This window comes from Mauremys reevesii, unplaced genomic scaffold (genome assembly GCF_016161935.1).
Source record: "Mauremys reevesii isolate NIE-2019 unplaced genomic scaffold, ASM1616193v1 Contig12, whole genome shotgun sequence".
Taxonomy (NCBI): domain Eukaryota; kingdom Metazoa; phylum Chordata; order Testudines; family Geoemydidae; genus Mauremys; species Mauremys reevesii.
Genome location: NW_024100738.1, coordinates 31,114 through 53,789, shown reverse-complemented (window position 1 = coordinate 53,789; position 22,676 = coordinate 31,114).

Genomic DNA, 22,676 nt, shown 5'->3' with positions numbered 1-22,676 from the left:
GCCTGCTCCCAATCCCTTTGCTGCCTGTAAACTCAGTCGCTTGGTGATTTCTACCATGTTTGCCAGCTGCCTGTTGGGCCTGAGGTTTCTCTGCACTGAGGGCAGGAGACGGCTGTATTGGATCCCTCCCAGCACTGGCTGATGCAGGCTCGGCAGAAATTGTGCCCACACTCCAGAGTGACAAGTTCTGTGAAATACTCCAGACAGACGGGACATGTCGCTTCCTCCTGGAGACTTTCCATGGGGTTCTCTGCAGCCATGGCTCCCTCTGGGCAGTGGAACAGGGTAAGTTTCACTTTCTGGAGATCAGGAATATGCCCCACCACCTGCAGCAGTAATTGGGGGTTTTCCTCCCTGGAAGTGACTCAGGCTGTTTGCAGAGCAGGAACCAGCCCACTGGTAACATTAGAGGCCTGGAGGCTTTGGTGAAGAATGTCTCTGCTCCTGCAACAAGCCCCCTGTGCTGGTGTGAGGGGTCAGTGGGGCTTCACTTGGGCACCACTCACATTGGGCATCCCCTGGTATGATGAGTTTGCAGGATGAGGGGCTGTGTGATTAAGGAGGGATATTCAGACTTGGCAGAATTCTTTATATCAATTTTGTTGGAAAATGTTGATGTTCCTTTTTAAGCATGTAGCAGGGTGGACCCTGCTCCGGCTCTGAGGGCTTTGACAAAGCAGCCTGGCAGGGCTTGAGAGCTGTGGCTGGAGGCTGCGCTGATGGGGACAGTGGCTGCAGCTGGGGGCCACACCCCAAACCGAAGCCCTGGGGCTTATAAGAGGCAGGGAAGCCAGAGCCCAGACACAGTCTCTCTCTGGCTTCAGAGAGAGATGGGCCTGGCTGCTTAGGGCTTGAGATAAGGTACTTAGGGTGAAGCAGGGCTGGGAACAGGCCGAGGAGCTGGGGAAGCTCCAGCCTGGAAAGCCCCAGGCTGCGGCCTAGCGAAGGGCCATAGGTACTGTGGGCTGCAGAGGGCAGCCCAGGGGTAGGACGAAGCAGCAGGTCCAAACCCCCTTTGCCTGTGATGAGTGGGCTGATACTGCAGTCTGCCCCAGGGTGTGGGGCTAGACCATGACTGTCAGTGGCCACTACTGAGGCAAAGTGGGGATAGTAGCGTGGGGGTTCCTCTGGGAGGGGGAGACCCAGTTATAGATAGGGGGCACCGGGTCCAGGGAGGGACGCCGGGGCCAGAGAACAGGCGGGTCACCAGCCTGCCGAGGGCGCTCCAGGGCTGGACTGAGGGACATTCCGGGACCAACCAGCGGGAGGCGCGGCAGGGGTGAGTACCACCCGTTTACAGTGGCACCCAGACAGGGGCCGTTAGAACCGCCCCGATACAAGAGGCCTGGGCAGGAACTGGGACAGCTGCCCAGAAGACGACGGCCCCAGGGAGAGAATGGAGACAGAGGCCCTTATTAAGCTCCTGGCCGAAGGCCAGCGGCAGCAGCAGGAGCAGCTCATGGAGCAGCTGGGGGCCCTCCAGCAGCAGTGGCTGCAGACCATGGAGGCCCAGTACCAGGACCAACAGTCGGAATGCTTCCGACAGCTTGCCGCCCTGTGGCCGAGTCCCGGGGGCGCTTCAACGGGGGGGGGCCGGTTTTCCTACCCCCCCTGTGCCACCAGTATGCCTGGCCAAGATGGGACCCGACGATGACCCGGAGGCGTACTTGGTGACCTTCGAACGGGTGGCGGCGGTAGCCGGGTGGGCACCGGACCAGTGGGCAACCATCCTCGCCCCCTATTTGACGGGGCCTGCTCAGAGGGCCTACCGGGACCTCCCCGACGATGAGGCCCGGGTTTACACTCGGGTGAAGGCGGCCATCTTCGATAGCTTCGAGGTCACCCCAGAGGCCTTTCGGCGACGGTTTCGGGGCAAGTTTTATCCTCCGGGCGTCCGGCCCCGGGTGGTGGCCCAGGAGTTACGGGATGCAGCGGGCCGCTGGCTACAACCTGAACGTAAAACCTCGGCTGACATCACCGAGCAGATCACCCTCGAACAATTCGTCCACATCCTCCCGGCTCCCGGGAGGGCGTGGGTATTGCGGCACCGTCCGCAAACGTTGAACATGGCCGTTAGCCTTATGGAGGACTTTCTAGAGGCCGAGGCCCCTATAGGACCGGCCGCCCAGGCCCCGAGTCCGGGACCGGGCACTCAGGGACTGGCTGCGCCCAAAAGGGGGACGGAACGCAACAAGGCACATGGACCTCAACAGGGGCCAGATACCTTGGGCTGGAGGCCAGTGCCGGGGCCTAAAGACTGTTTCGCCTGTGGGCGACGGGGACACTTCAGACGGGAGTGTCCCTACCAGCCTCAAGTGCCCCCTGTGAAGTTAACAGGGGGCCTCCGAACTTGTTGGGCGTGTGGGGAGCGGGGACACATAAAGAGACTGTGCCCTCATAAGGCTCCCAAAGCCCGGGCCAAAGCCCACAAAACAGGGGCTGAGGCAGGGGGGAGGCAGCGAGCATGCTTCCTCGCCCGTACTACGTCCCCCATCAAGGGGCAAGGCCCCCTGGGGAAAAGGGCGGGACGTGCCGGTAAGGCCTCGCCTTGAGCGGGGGACCCAGACAACGGCCAGGAGGGCCGACATAGGGACCCAAACCCGGGGGGAAACCCGCAGAGGACTGGGGAGGTCTACAGTGGAGACCCGGAACCTGAGGGAAGTCGACAGGCTACTCCGGGAAATGGAGGGCCTGAGGAAAGAAAGAGACTCCCTGCGGGTCCAACTAAGAAGAAGCCTGGGCTGGTAGAATGCCCGCCTGCCCCGCTGGAGGGGTTCTTGAGGGGGAGGGTGTGTAGCAGGGTGGACCCTGCTCCGGCTCTGAGGGCTTTGACAAAGCAGCCTGGCAGGGCTTGAGAGCTGTGGCTGGAAGCTGCGCTGATGGGGAAAGTGGCTGCAGCTGGGGGCCACGCCCCAAACCGAAGCCCTGGGGCTTATAAGAGGCAGGGAAGCCAGAGCCCAGACACAGTCTCTCTCTGGCTTCAGAGAGAGATGGGCCTGGCTGCTTAGGGCTTGAGACAAGGTACTTAGGGTGAAGCAGGGCTGGGAACAGGCCGAGGAGCTGGGGAAGCTCCAGCCTGGAAAGCCCCAGGCTGCGGCCTAGCAAAGGGCCTATAGGTACTGTGGGTTGCAGAGGGCAGCCCAGGGGTAGGACAAAGCAGCAGGTTCAAACCCCCTTTGCCTGTGATGAGTGGGCTGATACTGCAGTCTGCCCCAGGGTGTGGGGCTAGACCATGACTGTCAGTGGCCACTACTGAGGCAAAGTGGGGACAGTAGCGTGGGGGTTCCCCTGGGAGGGGGAGACCCAGTTATAGATAGGGGGCACCGGGTCCAGGGAGGGACGCCGGGGCCAGAGAACAGGCGGGTCACCAGCCTGCCGAGGGCGCTCCAGGGCTGGACTGAGGGACATTCCGGGACCAACCAGCAGGAGGCGCGGCAGGGGTGAGTACCACCCGTTTACAAAGCACTTTTTCCATATGTCTTGAAATAAAGTTTCAGTTGCACAACAATCTGGGTTTCAGCATTTCTTTCCAATTTTTATCAACTTACATTTTTACAGTTGTGGGAAATTATGGGGGGATATGACAATAGGGGGTCAGACCACAGTTATTCAATTACAGTACACACTGAGATTCAAAATGTTAAAGCTTTATAACCATTAAAACACAGATGGCTAAGATCACCTCTCAAAATAGACAAAGTCTCTCTCCTTAAATCAAACTTGAATAAGTTCTAAAGCAGCCTTGTTCTTACTTTGCATATCTGTAATTTTCACTTATCCGTTGAAATATTTTTGCATTGGTTTGTGTGTTCCCAGCTCCCTCAGTGGGGGATGAGCTAAAAAGATAAAGGAGAATGTTCATTTTTATATTTAGATCATTAGGACCAGATCCTCCAAGGTCTGTAGGCTCCTAACTCCCATTGACAGCAGTCTACATCCTTTGAGGATCTGAGGCTTAGAGTCTTACCTGAAGATACCAGGCCTGGAAACATAAACTGATCAATGGCCATGCAGTACTGACAGCACCAAGTGTTCAATATTCATGAGACTGGCGGAAGGAATCATGAGATCTTTTCTAAAACTTTTTTGTTTCTGAGTGACAAGGTTTCACTCTCATATTCTCAAGTTTTTCTACTCAACCAAGAGAAAGTAACTCTTCAAAGTGTCAAGCTTTTCTGGCAAGACATTTATTTTTAAATGAGATTCTCATATATTCATATGATTTCAAGAGCTGAGGCCAGGGGCACCATTTCAGATTTGGTGGGTGCGGGGGTGGAAGGGGCAGCTTTAACCATGATTCCCAGGGTTATTTTTTACTGCATCAATAGTCCACAGTCACTTCAAACATAGCCCCAAAGTAGCCCAATCTATTTGTTATAGACTGTAGTGTTAATAAAAACAAAGTTTAATCTGTAAAAAGAATCATTATCTATCTAGAGTATAAATGATGGATGGTAGCAGCATATAGATCGATAACAAATTTTGGCAGCCAAATCATACAAATTTTCAGATTGGCTTAGGTTTATGTTCCCTGAAGGGTTTATACAAATAGTTCTAATGAATACAAAGTGTGATACAGCATTGCCAGAGGGCAGCAGGAGAGTGTTAGCAGGGAGCCTTATTCCCTGCAAGGGGAGGAAGGTTTGCTATAGATTAACTAGAGCACCTGAAGCCAATTGGAGTATCAGCAGTGAGTCGCATGATATAAACCCCCTGCTTCAGGTCAGACAGTGTGGGTTGTTGGAGCAGGAAGGTTTGGTTGGAGCAGAGAGTGGTTTGAAGGAGTTGAAGCAGAGAACAGTTTTGAAGAGAGACAAAAGGAAAGTTTGGAAGCGTGCTGCGGTGGGCTGAGAAGTCCAAAAAACCCTAGGTAAGGGGCACCTGGCTTGTGTAGAAGGAAGGCAAGAAGTCCCTCCACAAACTGAAGGGCAGGAGAGGGAAGTAACCCAAAGGAAGGAACAATCAGTACAAGTGGTTCACCACTAACCTCAGGGCCCCTGGGTTGGGACCTGGAGAAGAGGGCGGGCCCAGGTCCCTCCCTCTCCACTCCACTCCTCAAGGACACTAGTGGGGTAATTAAAAATACCGGTTCAGAGGCAAGCAATGGTGCCCTGAACCTTCCCCAAAGAAGAGAGAGTGCGAGACCCAGCATAACTGTACCAGCAATTTCTAACAAAAGGATTAAGTTAGAAGGAGGTTTCTGGTGTGTTGCTGTAAGGATTTGAGAGAGTAAACATCACCTCCATGAAATACACTGATTGCACTCAACTTTGTGAGCCTCTGCCACCCTCACAACTGTTAAACAGTGAGTGCAACAGGAGATATGAATATTTACCAGCTGGAAGAGAAGATACAGCAGAAAGCTGCAAAATGGCTACGAGGGGGTAGCAGATCCCCAAAAGAGATCTGGGGAAAAGGTCCTAAAATAGAAAAGTGCAGCCCCACTGTGGGGAGATTTGGTAACATCCAGACATACCCAGGGGAATTGGTGTTTCTCTGTCACAGCCGATGGTCCTGACCCAAAGCCCATTGCTGGCAAAGGAAAGACTCCCACAGACAAGGGGGACTAAATGGTAGAAAAATGGCAGTGCCCAGTGTGGCCATTTAACTATAGAATTAGAGAGTTGGAAAAAATTGGAAAGTTTTAGTGTAATTTAAGCAATTTCTGTAGTGGTGGCCGCTCATGCTTGTTTCTTCCTAGCAGGGAACGATTCCAGGTTTTCTGTTCTGCAGCACGGCTCTTGCAGGCTGGCTGTGCTTTACTTTCTCCATTTATCTAAGGCCTGGTCTACACTAGGACTTTAATTCGAATTTATCAGCGTTAATTCGAACTAACCGCTCAACCGTCCACACCAGGAAGCCATTTAATTCGAACTAGAGGGCTCTTTAGTTCGAATTTGGTACTCCACCCCGGCAGGTGGAGTAACGCTAAATTCGCACTTGCTAGCTCGAATTAGGCTTGGTGTGGATGCTAATCGAACTTAGCAGCTCCGGGAGCTATCCCACAGTGCACCACTCTGTTGACGCTCTGGACAGCATTCCGAGCTTGGATTCTCTGGCCAGCCACACAGGAAATGACCCGCAAAAATTTGAATTCATTTTCCTGTCTGGGCGGTTTGAATCTGACGTTCTGGTTGCACATCGGGGCGAGCTCCGTAGCACCTGCAACGATGCAGAGCTCTCCAGCAGAGGAGTCCGGGCAATCCCAGAATAGAAAGAGGTCCCCAGCATGGACTGACCGGGAAGTCCAGGATCTGATCACTGTGTGGGGCGAGGAGTCTGTGCTCTCGGAGCTGCGCTCCAACAAGCGGAACGCGAAGACCTTCGAGAAGGTCTCTAAAGCCATGAAAGACAAAGGATACAGCCGGGATGCGATGCAGTGCCGCGTGAAAGTCAAGGACCTAAGACAAGGGTATCAAAAAGTCAGAGCGGCAAACGGACGCTCCGGAGCCCAGCCCCAGACATGCCGCTTCTACGAGGCACTGCATGCCATTCTAGGTGGGTCTGCCACCAGTGCCCCACCAGTGACGGTGGACTCCGAGGACGGAAGAGTGTACCGGGCCAGTTCCTCCCTGTTCGCCGATGGGAAGATGAGGAAGGGTCTTTTGAGGACGGCGCAGGCGACATCGAACCCACTCCCGCTTTCCTGACAGCCAGGATCTCTTCATCACCTCACAGAGATCCCCTACCAACCGTCCCCGCCTGTTAACCCAGACTCGGAATCAGGGAAGGATCAGGCGGTAAGTGCTACAAACAGGGAAACATTTATTTTTTTAAGAAACAGGGATATATATAAAAAATAGAAATACTATATAACAATTTTTAAATATGAAACTATACAAACAGCAGGTCTACACATACAGCAATGGAGCAATAGTCCTCTGGGGATAGTTCAAAAAAGCTCTCAGAGAGCAGCTGGAAAAGCCTCAGCAAGAGGTTTCTTGGGAGAGGTGCTTTATTGGGTGCTCCGTTGAAGCACACTCTTCCGCGCCAGGCCATCCTCAGGTACAGGGGGACCATCGCCTCTACGAGCATGGCAGTGTATGGTCCTGGTCTGTGCAGGGCTTCTGTTAGCATCCGCTCTCTCTGTGTGCGCCTGACACGCCTCAGGGTGATGTCGTTGTGGAAGTGCTGCATCTAATTAGTGGAATTAGTGTACTGTTACTATTGTGCATGGTAGACTTTTACTTTGCATAAGAATGACCCTTGCTTAACAGAGTTTTACTTTGCATAAGAATGACCCTCGCTTAACAGCCACGTGTTGCAGGCCACAGAGGAAACGTGATACAGGGTCTTTCCTGCTCACTGGCGGGAGGTGCCGCATAACGCTCATCTTTTCTGCTTTGCACATTGCCTCCAGCAGGAGAGCACAGCTAAGCACTAACTGATAAGCACTCTGTACTGTAAGGCTTACCAGGACTTTGTGCAAGAGGGATGCAGCTGTCTCTCCCCGCTTGTGCGCTATCCGGTGCAATCGCGCCGCCAATGAGAGCGTATTCCGAAATCTCGGACTAGTTCCGAGATCTCCTGAGACTTGGTTCCCTGTTTGGTCTTCTTAACTGAAACTGACTAGACTGTGTTTACTGTTGGCAAACATGTATTTGTTCAAGGAAATCACCTACTTTTTCGCATCACACAGCTTCGCTCCTTCCCGACTGCCCCGCCATCCCCTCGCAGAGACTGGCTCAGATTAGACGCCAAAGAAAAGACAAGGGACGACATGTTCCAGGAACTGATGGCCAGCTCCAGAGCGGAGGCGGCAGAGCAGAGACAGTCGAGGGAGAGCCTGTGTCAGCAGCATCGCACACACATGGAACGGGAGGATAGGTGGCGGCAGGAAGACCAGCAGGCGACTCAAACGCTGCTTGGTCTAATGAGGGAGCAAACGGACACGCTCCGGCGCCTTGTAGATGTTCTGCAAGACCGCAGTCAGGAGGAGAGAGCCCCCCTGCAGTGCATCTGCAACCGCCCTCCAACGCCAAGAAGTCCTGTCCCCCCCTCACCCAAAGTGACAAGACGGAGGGGCGGTAGGGGCCGTGAGAACTGTCCCTGCACCGCAGCACACCGATAATGTTAGAGACAACTGTCGCGCTGTAAATTTGTACAAGCTCTTTCCTTAAAGCATCAACCAGTCCCAACTCCAAGTTCAAACCCCCCACTGTGTACTACATTATTAAAAGCGGTTTTGTGTTACTGACTGTTTCCGTCACTTTTCTGGTGTCAGAAGACTTTCTGTTGTTCTGTAGGGGGGGGGGGGGTTGTAATTTCACTGCATAGCCCACAGTGCCATGCTACAGACTTGGCTGCAGGGTCAACTGCAGGGCACACATAGACTGCAGTCAGTAGGCACCAGGGACAGTCTGTGTGGTGTATGCTGCCCCGGGTCTTTCCTTGATGTGTATGCTTGTGCAGGGTCCTGGTGCCTGACATCCCAGAATGTAAAGGCAGGCTTCCCTTCACATGCACTTGGACCGTAGTCACGATCCTCCCCGGTGCCCTGAGCCCCAAAAAGAGACCTCATCCAGGGGCAGATACTCACCCTTCCCCCACACCCCTCACCCCTTCCAACGGCCAAACCCACAGCTGTCATGTTAACCCCTATCCAAAGACGGCACCCCTCGCCCCTTCCTGCAAACCCACCCATCAGTGCACACCTTAACCAGCACAGAGTGCTTCCATGTTTCAACGAAGAAAGAGAAATGCAAAGTCAACGAAAGATTTATTATTAATTACTAAAACATGTCCTTAGTTTTAAAACGTCCTTCGGAAGTGGGGGAAACTTGGTTTATGATCAGGCTCTCTTAAAATCAAGTGGACAGTCACAGGTTACCCTGCTCTGCGAGGAAACTCGCTTTCAAAGCCTCCTGATGCATATCGCTTCCCGCTGGGATATTCTCTCAGCACGGGTGTCTGGCTGATCGTGAAACAGCAGCCAGGCGATTTGCCTCAACCTCCCAAGCGCCAAAAGGTCTCGCCTTGCTCTCACAGAGATTGTGGAGCACACAGCAAGCAGCAATAACTACGGGATATTCTTTCGCTGATGTCCGAGCGAGTCAGTAAGGTCCGCCATCTCCCTTGAGACGTCCGAAAGCACACTCCACCACCATTCTGCACTTGCTCAGCTGGTAGTTGAAGAGTTCCTTTTCACTGTCCAAGGCGCCTGTATAGGGCTTCATGAGCCAGGGCATTAGCGGGTAGGCCGGGTCCCCGAGGATCACTGTAGGCATCTGCACATCCCCAACCGTTATTTTGTGGTCCGGGAAGAAAGTGCCTGCCTGGAGGCGTCTAAACAGACCAGAGTTCCTGAACACACGCTGCCATGAACCTTGCCCGCCCACCCGACGTTGATGTTGGTAAAACGTCCCCTATGGTCCACCACAGCTTGCAGCACCATTGAAAAGTAGCCCTTTCGGTTAATATACTCGCTGGCCTGGTGGGCTGGTGCCAGGATAGGGATGTGAGTCCCATCTATAGCCCCACCGCAGTTTGGGAATCCCATCGCGCGAAGCCATCTATGATGACCTGGACATTTCCGAGTCACTACCTTTGAGAGCAGTTGCTCAACGATTGCGTGGGCTACTTGAATGACAGCAATCCCCACGGTAGATTTGCCCACGCCAAAGTGGTTCGCTACTGACCGGTAGCTGTCTGGCGTGGCAAGTTTCCAGAGGGCTATGGCCACTCGCTTCTGCACACTCAGGGCTGCTCGCATCCTTGTGTCCTGGCGCTTCAGGGCAGGGGACAGCAAGTCACACAGTTCAAGGAAAGTGCCCCACGCATCCTGAAGTTTCGCAGCCACTCTGTGTCATCCCAGACCTGCAGCACTATGCGGTCCCACCAGTCTGTGCTTGTTTCCGGCCCAGAATCGCTGTTCCACACCATGAACTTGACCCATTGCCACCATGATCTCCACTGCCCGGCGTACCCTGCTTTCTGAGAGGTCTGCGCCACTCTCCTCACCGTGCTGCCGGAGCCTCCTCGCCCGGTTTCTCAGCATCTGACTGTGGAAGAGGTGGACGATAACGCGAGGAGTTGACAACGGCCATAAGTGCAGCGATGATCGCAGCGGGCTCCATGCTCGCAGTGCTGTGGCGTCCGCGCTGTAACCGACCAGACAAGGGCGCGAACAGATTTCCCGCCGGCGCTTTCAAGGAAGACAGGGAGGGCGGGATTGACGGTTCAATGACGACACATTTTTCCCCCCAGCATGCATTGGGGGGAAATCCCACAATTCCAATGGGCAGCGGGGAGTGCGGGAACTGTGGGATAGCTTCCCACAGTGCACCGCTTCCAAAGTCGAAGCTGGCCCCGTGAATGTGGACTCAGAAGTTCGAATTTGTGTATTTAGTATGGATACACAAATTCGACTTATTAAGGTCGAATCCACAAATTCGACTTAAGTAGATTCGAAATAGTCCTGTAGTGTAGACAAGCCCTAAGTGTAGAAACTGAAAAAAATCAGTTGTACAAATTTAATTCATTTCACTTTCAATGTCCTGATGCTCCAATATTTGGGTTTCAAATGCTGCCCAGGACTCTTGGTCTAAGAACTATTTTCAGTCAGACACAGAGCCTGTAAAAATAAGTTTTAAGTGCTGGAACGAGGGGTACTGGGGATGCAGCACCCCCTGGCTTGAAGTGGCTTTGTGGCTGCATGATCTCTAGATTATTCTCGGACATGATATTTTTGGAGATTTTTCTACTTCATCATGAAATAAATTTTCACATTATGTGTTGTAGCTTGATCTTTCACCCTTAACATAAATGAGCTGATGCTGAGCTCCAGGGGTTAAGATGTTTCCTGGAATGAAATATTCTGTAATGTTTCCCTGCAGAAATGTAGAAACAGAAAATGTGGACGGACATTTTAGATTGAAATTTAAATGATTCAGCCGTTTGCAATTAGACGTTGATTCTTCTGATCAGAATCTAGCGTACTGTCGTAGAAAGCAACATTTCTAGGGAAACCTTGGTTTTTCTGAAGCCACACTTTCAGGTGAGAGACATTTCTGCGTGAAAAATGTCAACACGCAGAGGAATTGAGATTTCTAATAGAGATTGTTCAAATTGTTCATGTTTTAAAGAAAACTATTTGGATTATTCACTAAGTAAATATAATTTCCTCCTTTTTCCTTTCGCCTGTTAGTTTCCATTAAGCCATTTCCATTAAGCCAGAACAGAAATTGCTTTGCACAGAGGCAACAATAAATAGCCTCACGGGGAAGCATGTTACTCGCTGTTACTCTCCTGTTATTCACAGAGATCTGAGCATTGATAACATCGCTGTGCAGATTTACTGGTGAGTAACAACGGTACCTACCAGCAGTTCCTGGGTTTTCCTTTTCCTCACTGTAGTTAAATGCCAATTTCTCATCTCCCTCTTTCCTCAAACTCCCCAAACAGCTCCAAATTTGATCCTAAGAAGAGAGAAATGGCTTCTGAATTTTCTGTATTTTGGGGCATTTACCTCACAAACAAAACTTATCAAGAGACATTGGGCACTAGCCAGTCACAGGAACAGCCCTGCAATCCACAAAGTTGAGTGAGGGGCCTGGACTACCTATACAACATCCCTCTGGTCGGCATCTCCCACTGACTGGTTTAGGCAGCTCCCTGCCTAGCACGCTGGCTTCTGTGTAACCCATTCTAAGGCACTTACATCTCCCCATAACTCAGGCTTTGTGGCTCATGGTGTCGGTTCCAGTGACTTTCTAGGCAGCTGCAATTTAGACCCAGTGACATTCAGCTTTGTAATACCTGAGTCCCTTCATGGATCTCGTTCTTTGTCTCCAACTCAGAAGGAGAGAGCAAAGTCCCCCAGCATGCAGCAGGTTCATGAGGCTGGGGGCCCTGCCTGCTTTCCTAGGCAAAGATGGCCCCAGGACTCCCAAGGGAAGGGTGAGCTAGTGAGGGACACTGCAGTTAGGTTGGTCATTTTGTGCTACATGATCTGAACTCTCTTGTACTTTATCTGGTTAAGTGAAAGAGCAATGGTGTGTTGGATGTGTGCAAAGAGTCTCTCCCTGTGTGTGAAATGCTTCACAACTACTGCGTGCCTCCAGAGAGAGTTCAGCTGAAACAGGAAGGCTCTCACCTTGGCGTGGAGTTCTGGGAGATGGTATGTTTAAGCATGTGGGAGTCTGGAGGGTCAGCTCTGCACCAGGGGGTTAGGCAGCGGGTTTCACACCTCAGATAGGGGAGAGTCCCCAAAGAATGTGCCTAGGGACTCCAAGATTGTTGCAGTGGATGGGCTCTGTTCTAGTGCCAGAGTCTTGACTACTCTGGGGATCAGATACCTGGATTCCCCTGACAACAGTCCAGTGGCACCTAACCTGATCACGGACGGACGGACGGACGGACGGACACACACACACACACACACACACACACACACACACACACACACACACACACACACACACACACACCTCTCTTCCTTCTCATGGCCCAGTATTGAAACACCCTTAACTCTGACCATGTGGGTTCTAGTGAATATTTCTAGAGGTCTGAAATATTAAATTTGGAGAAATGAATGGAGCTGTCTCCCCCTTAGGCTGTCACATCCCTTTTCCTTAGACTGAAGAGAGCTCTTTCCTAAATGTGTCTCCTTGTTTCTGTATTTAGGAGAGGCTCTCTCTCCAGGGCTGCCCTTTGCCTGGGGGTGGGAAGGTTTCTATTAATGGTTCTTCCTTGGCTGGGGAGAGACTGCCTGCTGTTCCACAGCTTCCATCATTCTCTGTGGTCAGGATACGGCAGCTGGTGGCTTTAACCAGATGCCAGTGGCCAGCAGCTGCACAGGCTGGAAAGTGACACATCCCAGTAAACACCAAACTCTTCTCCTAGGGGCACAATACTCTCTATGGGTGTGTGGGTGGACAGATTTCCTGCTTCCATATTTATAATGCATCCCCACTCTGAACTGACCTAAGACACACAGAACCATTACACAACTGGACCAGAACCCCAGTAGACCCACCCCAGCTGGTGCACCCCAGTGCCCAAAGATTGACCAATAATTAGCACCGGACAGTAGATGCCACTCCCCTCCCCCCATCAGCCCAGTGGAGCCACCCCCGCTGTCCCAAGACCAACTGTGCCAACCCATCCAACTCCCCCAAACCCTGCTGTAGCCTCCACCTGCCCCTCCCCCACACAGCCTGTGTCCCCCCTCCACAGGGAATGCAACTGCCAGGCGAGCCGGGCAGGGGCAGGTAAATCGATGTTGCCTCGCTGCAGCTACAGCTATTTGTCCCCCGCCAACCGCAACCCGCAGGAGCCAGGTGCAGCCACGTGGGGGTGTTGGGTGCAGGAGAGGGACGGGGGGCAGTTGGTAGTTCCCCCCCACCCCAACCAGCAAGTCAAGGTCCCCGCACCCAAGCCAGGCGCCCACATCAGCCAGGAGAAACTGGGCCAGCAGCTGCTGGAGGACGGCGAAAGCAAAACCGAAACCGAAACCAAAAATTGCGCAGGTGCAATAACGAGCCTTTAGAGCTTTTTAAAGGCCGATTGGGTAACCGGGAGCCAATCACGCTCTCGGAGGGAAATTAAAAACCAACCAACAAAAGAGGCAGAAGCCCCGCCCCCAGGGGCAGCCCCAGAACAAGCGACATTCGCTGCAGGAGAGAAGCCGCGCGAGGCCGGCCGGGCTCTGCCTTGGCAGCTCCTGCAGCAGCCGCCGGGTGTTTCCCTTCCTGGGACTGACTCGGCTGCTGCTGAGCGGGGAGGAGCCCCCGGGAACATTGCAGCCTGCAGGCGTTTGAGTGACATGTGCCCCAGGGCCAGGGCCGGCTCTAACATTTTTGCCACCCAAGCAAAAATAAAAAGAGCGCTGCCCTGCCCCCACGAGCGCTGCCCGACCCCTCCCAGAGCGTCACGTCGCACTGCCCAAGTCCCCGTCCCCCCAGCGCTGCGTCGCGTCCCCCAAGTCCCCGCCCACCCAAGTGTTGTGTGGGGCCGCCCAAGTCCCTGCCCCCCTGAGCGCCGTGCCGTACCACCCAAGTTCCCACCCCCCCAGCGCCCCCTCGAGCCGCCCAAGTCCCCGCCCGCCAGCACCGCATCGCGCCGCCCAAGTCCCCGCCCCCCAGCGCCGCCTGGCCAAACCAAAAACAACAAAAACAAACCCCGATGGCTGCCCCCTCCCAAGGTGCCGCCCCAAGCACGTGCTTGGTAGGCTGGTGCCTGGAGCCGGCCCTGCCCAGGGCCTGTGGCTGGTGGGCATCAGCCTATGGTGGTGCCCCTGAAGGAGCAAAGTGTGTGTGTCTAAGGAAAAATAGTCAGGCTTGGCAGAATTCATTATATATATATATATACACACAGCTAGTACTGCAGCTAGTTTTAAGCATTTTTTCAATATTCAATGAGTTAAATTTTCACACTTGCACAAAACTCTGGGTTTAGCATTTCCTTCCAATTGTTCTCAATTTCAGTTTTCACAGTTGTGGGAAATTAGCGGGGGATACGTCAATAGCAAGTCAGACCCCAATGATTTAATGGCAGCAGACACTGAGATTCAAAAAGTTGAAGCTTTATAACCATGAAAACACAGATGGTCACCTCACCTGTCAAGAGATGCAGAGTCACTGCCCTTTAGTCAAACTCGAATAAGTTCTCAAGCAGCCTTGTCCTTACTTTGCATATCTGTAATTTTCATTTATTATCAATTGAAATATTTGCCATTGGTCTTTGTGTAGACAGCAAAAGCAACGTTTGCCAACATTTATGAATAAAAGCTCATTCTTCCCAGCCTGGTGGTGATAAACTCTCAGGCTAAAAACTTGGTTAAGCTGGAATCAGTGTTTTCAAGACCTGATTCTCGTTTACACTAACGCTGCTTGTTACAGTGGAAAGGGGCTGCAGGATCTCCAACTTTCATGATTTTATCATGAGTCTTGTGATATTTGGTGTGTTTGATGAAGCCCCAGCTCCTGGAAGCATGTGAGGAGATGAGACTCTCAGCTTTTGCTTTCTAAACAAAGGAAGTATCTAGTTCTCTTTGTTGTAGAGAAACACTTAAAAATTTCACCGCAGTGCAGTCTAAAGATCTGAGACACCAAAAGGCAAATAAAATAATACGAATACTTACTATATTGTTCTTATTAATCCTCATGATTGTGGGGGGCAGGCCTGCTTAAGATTTTTAAAGCACCGTGCTAGTGAGAATTCAGAGCGTAAATCTCTCTGTTACCCAAGGGAAGCCCCCTAAATGAGTGTCATCGTTGATCTAAACCAGCACAGTGAACAGAAAGGGGAACGGACACAGAGGACAACCTATGGGAACGCACAGAGCTGGGCTGTGGGCCCCAAGCAGGACATGAGCACAGTCCCCCCAGGCCCAACAACAGCAATTCCAGGCCCCAGGGCAGAACAGTCAATGGGCCCCCGCTGGTGCCCGCATGCACAAGCCACGCTCATGTGGACCCCTCCACCTGACATTTGAGCAGAGCCTGTGCTGGCTGGTGCCCAGCGAGCTGCCGGCTGTACTGCTGGGCGCACTCTTCCGGCATAGCCAGGCCTTCCATATGCCCCCCAGCTGCCTTTGCCGCCACTGCTGATATTGCCCCACACGCCATAGGTGCTGAATTTTGGTTTTGCCAGTGATTGCCCCTTCTCGACTCTGCCTCCTTCCCAAAGGCCAAGCCCCCACTTCGCCACACACCACCTCTTCCTCCCCCGCTCTGCCCCCTAGATTCCCTCCTCTGAGCACCTCCTGCCAACTCCTTTCCGCTTCCTCCTGCTTTAAGGGTGAGGTGTGTGTGTTTGGTTCAGTCTCCCCGTCCAAAATGGCAATTTCCAGCATATTTATACACACACTTCCTCCATATTCTAGTTATTGAATGTGTGTCTATCACTGGTATCACAGCAATGTCATTATTAAAATAGTAATGAACTACAGCATTACATTACCATGAATTACAGTCTGTTAAAATCATTACACTCAGCTACAAGCTGCCTTCACTGACACCCCTGTGTAAAGACACTGTGTTCACTCTGTGCCTCATCCCGGCTTAGCACCTGCTTGGGAGCTGAGGGCCACTGTTGGCTGTGGGAAGAAGGTGGATGGGACTCACAAGCAGTGGGGAGTCTTTCCTCGCTCCCCTTCCTCTTTCTCTGCTCCTGCCCCTTTCCCTCCCTCTTGTTTCTTTTCTAAGTCCTTGCTCCCCATCTTCCTGATGTTTCCCCTTCTTGCTTCCCACCCATGTCCTTTTTCTCATCTCTCTCTGCTTCCCACCTCCTGGGGACTCTGTTTAGTGCCCACAGAGGAGGTTCCCCCTCCTCAGGTAGGAAGGGTGACCTAGTGGTTCAAGCAAAGGCCTGGGGCTCAGGTGTCCTGAGTTTGGTTCTCTGCTCTGCCACTGACTCCCTGCTTAGCCTTGGGAAAGTCACTTCACCTCCGTGTACCCTAGATCCCACCTGCCAAATGGGGCTAATGCTGACCCTGCCTCCTAGGCTGAATCCCTTCATGGCTGTGTGGTGATGGGGGAAATGGAGATACCAAGGTGAGTAGTTTGGGCTCCATGCTGGGGGCACAGTAGGTGGAGGGGCGCAGGCCAGCTCTGTGGGGGTGGGGCGTCAGCCCATCCTCCGTCAGGGTCATGGGCTTCTTTTTCTCCCCCTCCACCCAGTGTGGCTCCTGCTGGGGTACAGGGCTTCTCCCATCCACCCTGCATGGCTTTTGTCGCAGTCCGGGACTTCCACTGCCCCCACCCAGCAGCCAGTATCCAGGGCTGCTTCTCCCCACCCCTGCTCAGTGCGGCTCCTGCCGGGGTCTAGGACTTTTCCTTCCCCTAATGTGCCACTGCACCCATCCAGCGCATGCACCTAGGAGCCCTGCAGCCTGCTGGGGCGATTTCAAAGGGCCTGGGGCTCCCTGCCACCACCATCACTACCAGGCACTGGCAGCTGCCATGACTGGAGGCCCCGGACGTCAGGTGGTGGGTTCCTGTTTGTGGGTTGCTAAGCAGAGACACACACCCCTCTGCAGCCCAGATTGAGGCACCTATCCATGAGAGGGGTGTGACCTAGGACACGCCTTCCCCCCTTGTCGGCATCTCCCATTGGCTAGTTTACATGGCTCCCTGCCTACTGAGGTGCCAGTGTTACCAATAGATTGGCATTGTCTAGGAGTTTAGACCCTGACTCACCTCCGAGGGTCACAGTGCTGCTGTTCCTGTGATTTTCTTGCTGCCTAAAAGTTACTCACTGTGACACTCAGCATTGCAACACCCGAGTCCTTGCATGGATCGCCCCTTGTGCAACCAGTCACCTCTCCGCAGAGCACAGCTGAGCAATTCCTGATTGACATGGGTGTGCACAGGACAGACGCAAAGCACAGGCTGGTTAGTGACACATCACAGAGTAAAACCCAAACTCTCTTCCTAGAGGTGCTTTCTTGTCGCCCCAAGTTGGGAAGCAAATCCCATGATGCTGTCCCCAGCACCTGCAGCTGGGACAGTAAAGTGGAACAAACAAGAAGAATTGTTTGTAATGTTTTATTTACATAAGTAGCTGGAAAGTAGCAAAGTAAAAGGAGCTGAGAAGGAGCTTTAATAACTGCAGCAGGGCAAGGAGATCCCCAGCTACTGAGAACAGTTTTCTTTATGGCACTAAAATTGCACTAATGGCCAGGGATTAATATAGGGAATTAATGAGTTACAGTCTCACTTTCAGTAACATGTAATAAATCTCCCCGTCCCGCTCACGTTCCCTTTCCTTTCGTACTGTCCTTTTCTAGTCATCATTGTTCTAGCCTCACTTCCCATCCCTGTTTATTTCCTTGTGTCTCTCCTCCCTGTCACAGATCATCCCCTTTGGCTGCTCTCTTCCTTCCCTGATCTTATCCCTTCCCCTCGTGCTGATCCCGGGCTGGGAGCCCCCAGTGAGATCTAAGGACACAGATCTGTACAAAATGCTCCTGGCTGCTGCTGCTTCTCCCCAACCCTCCAATCCCTGATTGATTCATGCTGTGTCCCTGTCACCTCCACCTCCGTATGTGCCCAGCCCGGCTGTTAGTTCCCACTGCCCAGCCCCCACCTCTGCCCCTCAGGGCCCCTCCTGTAGCCCCAGGGGTCTTCCCCCTCCTCCCTCCCATCCCTTGGGCTGCAGAGAGGGCGGGGGAGGAGCTTCCAGGGGCCATAGAGATGAAGAGCCAGAGGCTGGGTAGATGGGAGTCCGCCAAGGTCATAGAGGCTAGAGAGGCTGATTTCCGGTTCCTGCCTCTGCTACGTGTCTCAGGGACACAGTCTGAGCCGGGATCCCCGCCCCACCCAGAGCCAGGGTCGGATTCTCCCCCCAGGGACGGAGCCCGGCGGGAAAGTGAAGATCGGGGCCTCGTCACCAGCATCGATAAATGTCACCTGCCCCCGGTCACAGTCCAGACAAACCCAGATCCTGCTGGGGGCCCGGCTCAGGGGCAGGAGGGTCACAGGGGAGGTCAGAGCCCGGAACCGATCCTTCCACCAATCCCACTCCACAGCCCAGATCCCCCCCTCAGGGCTGAGGCTGATCTCTCCCTTCCTCCCCACAGACGCTCTGGCCACCCCCACAGCCCAGCATCTCCCATCCCCCACCTCCACCTCCCAGCAATGTCTCCCGAGGTGAATCCTCACAGCCCAGCACACAGTGATCAGTGTCAAATCTCTCAGGGTTGTTGGGCAGTCGCTGCCACGTGTCTCCCCGTGTCACACTTTTCTGATCCTCAGACAGGATGAGGATGGGATGAGCTGTGTTAGGATCCAGAGTCACATTCACTGGGGAGAGAGAATCAGAGCGTTAGGGGCAGAGCTCAGCCCTGGGGGAGGGTTTGATGGTGTCAGTGACAGAATCTGCCCCAGCTGGGGAGTGACTCTGAATCTCCTTCCTTCAGGATTTACTGGTCAGCTCGGAATAGGGAGTAGATCTGAGATGTCAGCACAGAGCAGGGGAGAGTCTCGCCCCTGGCAGAGATGGGCCCTGCAGCAAAAGGGTCACTTGAACCAGGTCTGGGACTCAGGCTCTTTCCTGTCCTGCTCCACATCTCTCCAGAGAGGGGACTAGAGCCCCACATGTCGGAGGGATGGGGGGCAACATAGTGGTGAGAAACTGAGCTCCCTCTGCTCAGTGCTCACTGACCCGCCTCACCTCTCCCTGCCGTTTCCCATCTTAAACCCCATGTTCCAGATGTGAAAGAGCATCGCTGGGAGAGGAGAACAGATACATCCCAGCCCTGTGCCCTCAGCCTACGTGAGAGCAAGGGGAGTGTTGGGGGAGAAGGAGCGGGAGGGGAAGGAGGGAGAGCAAGCAGAGAGGTGAATGGAGACATGAAGGAAGGGATCCCAGAGGGGAGAGAAAACCATATTGGATGAGGAGGAGATGGGGCAGGGGAGGCCCAGGGCAGCAGGACGTGAAAGGTTATAGAGAGTTTGCTGTGAGGGTGAAAACAGCAACTCACCTGCCTGTTCCCTCCAAGCAACCACCATTACCAAACCTCCAGGCCCTTCCACCTGCCCCCACTCCTACTGCCTCCGCACCAGCCCCATTCAGCTGACGGCCTGCGGCTCTCCCCACCCTCCTGTTCCTGCCAGGCACTGCCGGCCCTCCAGACGCTTCCAAACGCTGCCCCATCCCTCCGTCTTCTGGGCCCTTCCAAATCCTGAGGTGTCCCCCTCTTTGCGCTCTCATGACTTCCCCCCTGGGCTCTCCCTGTGCTCTAGCACCAGGGTTCTCATCACCGGGCATATTTTATTTCCTCACCTCCCTGTTTTGTCACTTGAAATATCTTTGTTTCTCTCTCTCTAATCTCTGAATTTTAGCATTTACACGTCATTTCCTCGGTTTCCAAACTCTGAATTGTTAATCCTCAGTTACTGGGCATTTGACAAATCCAGAATTCAGTTCGCTCCTGTTCCACAGCCTGTGGCTCAGGCCCCCAGGGCCTCAGGCAGGGAGGGGGCTGTGAGCAGGAACAGCCCTGGGGATCCCCACACAATCCTCAAATACACGTGTGAGCATTTCTCTGTCAGCGGCTACAATTTTAACAGACTCTTTCTTCCTTAGCAGAATTTCTGTCACTTTTATAATTATTAATAAGAAGTTAGACTTTCCTTCTGACACTCTGAAGTGACATTGCCAGCCTGTTACCAAAGACCTGGTCCGCTGCCATTCATGTCACTGGCCAATCTCCCTGGAATTCAATGGGAGGCCTGAGGCATGGAGAGGAATTTTGAAAGAGATGGGAACAGGACTGAACTGAGAATTCAGAAAACAGAATTGAGGGATAGTTTCCTCACCCAACCCTGCAGCGCTGACCGGCCCTCCGCCCAGGGCTCTGGCGGTGATTTAAAGGGCCTGGGACTCTGGCTACAGCCATGGTGGCCAGGGGCCCTGGGAACTTAATAATCTCCAGGCCCCAGGGCAGTTGCCCTTTTGCCTCTCCTCTCCCTGAGTATTAGCTGAGTATGAGGGCTCCAGCTGGTACCTAATGCAGCTGCCGGCCTTCTCCAGGGCTTAGGCCACTTATTTTCAAAGTCTGTCACCTGAATGAGATGTTCAATATTTTCCCTCCACGGAGCATTAATTTATCACCAATGGACTTCATTTCCCATGTTTCCCTTTCACGCAGCTTGAGTGGGTAGGTCCCTCTGAACCTCCTCACAGACTTCACTGGACTTGACGAGCCTGAGTAACTTTTGCTACCTTTGTGCTACCTCACTTCCCGTCACGTCCTCCTTGTGCACAGTAGGTTGCCAAGTTACTACTAGCAGATGAGGGTTCTGTATCAGATATAGACAGGCCACAGCTCCCATCCTGGAGAGAGGTACAAGAGATGTCTTCTCATAAGGGCTAGTCTACACGGGCATTGGTGCAGCTGCAGCTTCAGTGCAGACACTCACTACAGCAACGGGAGGGATTCTTCCATCACTCTAGTTAACCCACCTCCCCAAGCAGTGGTAGCTGTCTACACCGAGGGTTAGATTAGCTCATCGACATTGCTTCGGGTGTGCCTGTTTCACACAGCTAAGCAATGTTGCTGAGTCAACTTAATTAAATCTACACTACAAACTTACACCAGTATAACTTCATCGCTCAGGGATGTGAAAATCCACACCTCTGCAGGATGTCATAATACTGAAAACTCGCGATGTATGTAGGTCTATGTTTGTGGGAGTTCATCTCATGAATACAAAGCTACCATCGCTGGGGGAGTAGGATTAAATACGCTGATCTGGGCTGGCTGATGCAAGTGAGGGGCCTGATTCGTGGGGCTTGTACTCACTGGGTGGCACTCCGAGTCTTCGGTGGCACTTGGGCGGCGGGGCCGTCACGCGCTCCGGGTCTTACGCGGCACTGAAGGACTCACCACCCACGGCTGGAAGCGCGGGAACGACCCACCGCTGAAGACCCAGAGCACGTGGAGGGCCCGCCGCCGGAGCTCAGTTGCGCCACCAGGTGAGTAAAAATTAAAAAGGCCACTGGGCGCGGGGCCCTCTTAGGTGCTGGGCCTGATTTGGGCCTAAAGCCAGCCCTGATGCTGATAGGAGCTCTCCCATTGGCATGGATAGTGTCTTCACTAGGTGCTACAGCGGTGCAGGCCTACCCTGCAACGATTCTGTAATGCACGGCTAGCTTGGCTGGTACCAGCTCAGGTAAGTTATGTTACAGATGGTGCCACAGCTCAACATTACAATTGGTTTTGCTTTCAATTACACTGCTCGTGCCCCTGGGTTTCAAGGTTATTAATAAATAAACAGAACCTACTCCCTATAAAGTTGAGGAACCCTTGCAGTTAAACTTTGCTATGATAACAGATAAAATATTTCTATTATTTGATTTCTGTCCCCTAGTAAGTTTTTTTATCCTTGACAATGCATTACTTTGTTTTACTCCATTACCACTTAAAAAGAACAGGAGTACTTGTGGCACCTTAGAGACTAACACATTTATACCAGCATTACCACTTAGTTTCTTAAATAGATTCTTAAAAAGATTCTTGTGAGGGACTTAATCAAAACCCTTTTCAAGATCTAAATATATGATATCACCTTATTCTCCTTTACATGCTACTTTACTGACATGATCAAAAAGAATCTTAACAGATGAAAAGTGAGTCACAATTTTAATTTGCAGGAATGTTGCTGGCTAGACACAATTTTACCATGATCTTTCAGTTGTTTTGTGAGTCTCTTTTGAATGATCATTTATGGCAATTTACCAGGTAAGCTGTAAATCTTCCCAATGTGTCATTCCCTGGCACACCCCTAGGTGCCTTTTAACATTACGAGGGAGGGATAGCTCAGTGGTTTGACCATTAGCCTGCTAAACCCAGGGGCCACTTAAGAATCTGGGGCAAAATCAGTACTTGGTCCTGCTAGGGAAGGCAGGGGGCTGGACTCAATGACCTTTCATAGTCCCTTCCAGCTCTATGAGATCGGTATATCTCCATATATTATATAGGTACCACGTTTGCTACCCTACAATTCTCCAGTCTAGCTCCTCCAACAGTTAAGCTCCTTCAGAACTCTTGGATGTGCCAGCTGTAGCTGGTGAGTTTTTATTTCATATTATCATTTCCTTCCACTGACACCTCACTCTCCGGTAGTACCTGATATAAAAAAATACTTTAGCTTCTGAGCAATATTCTCAGCTCTCCTCCCTTCCCTCTCCCCCTCCCCCACTGGTATCTCTCTCACTTCCCCACTGAA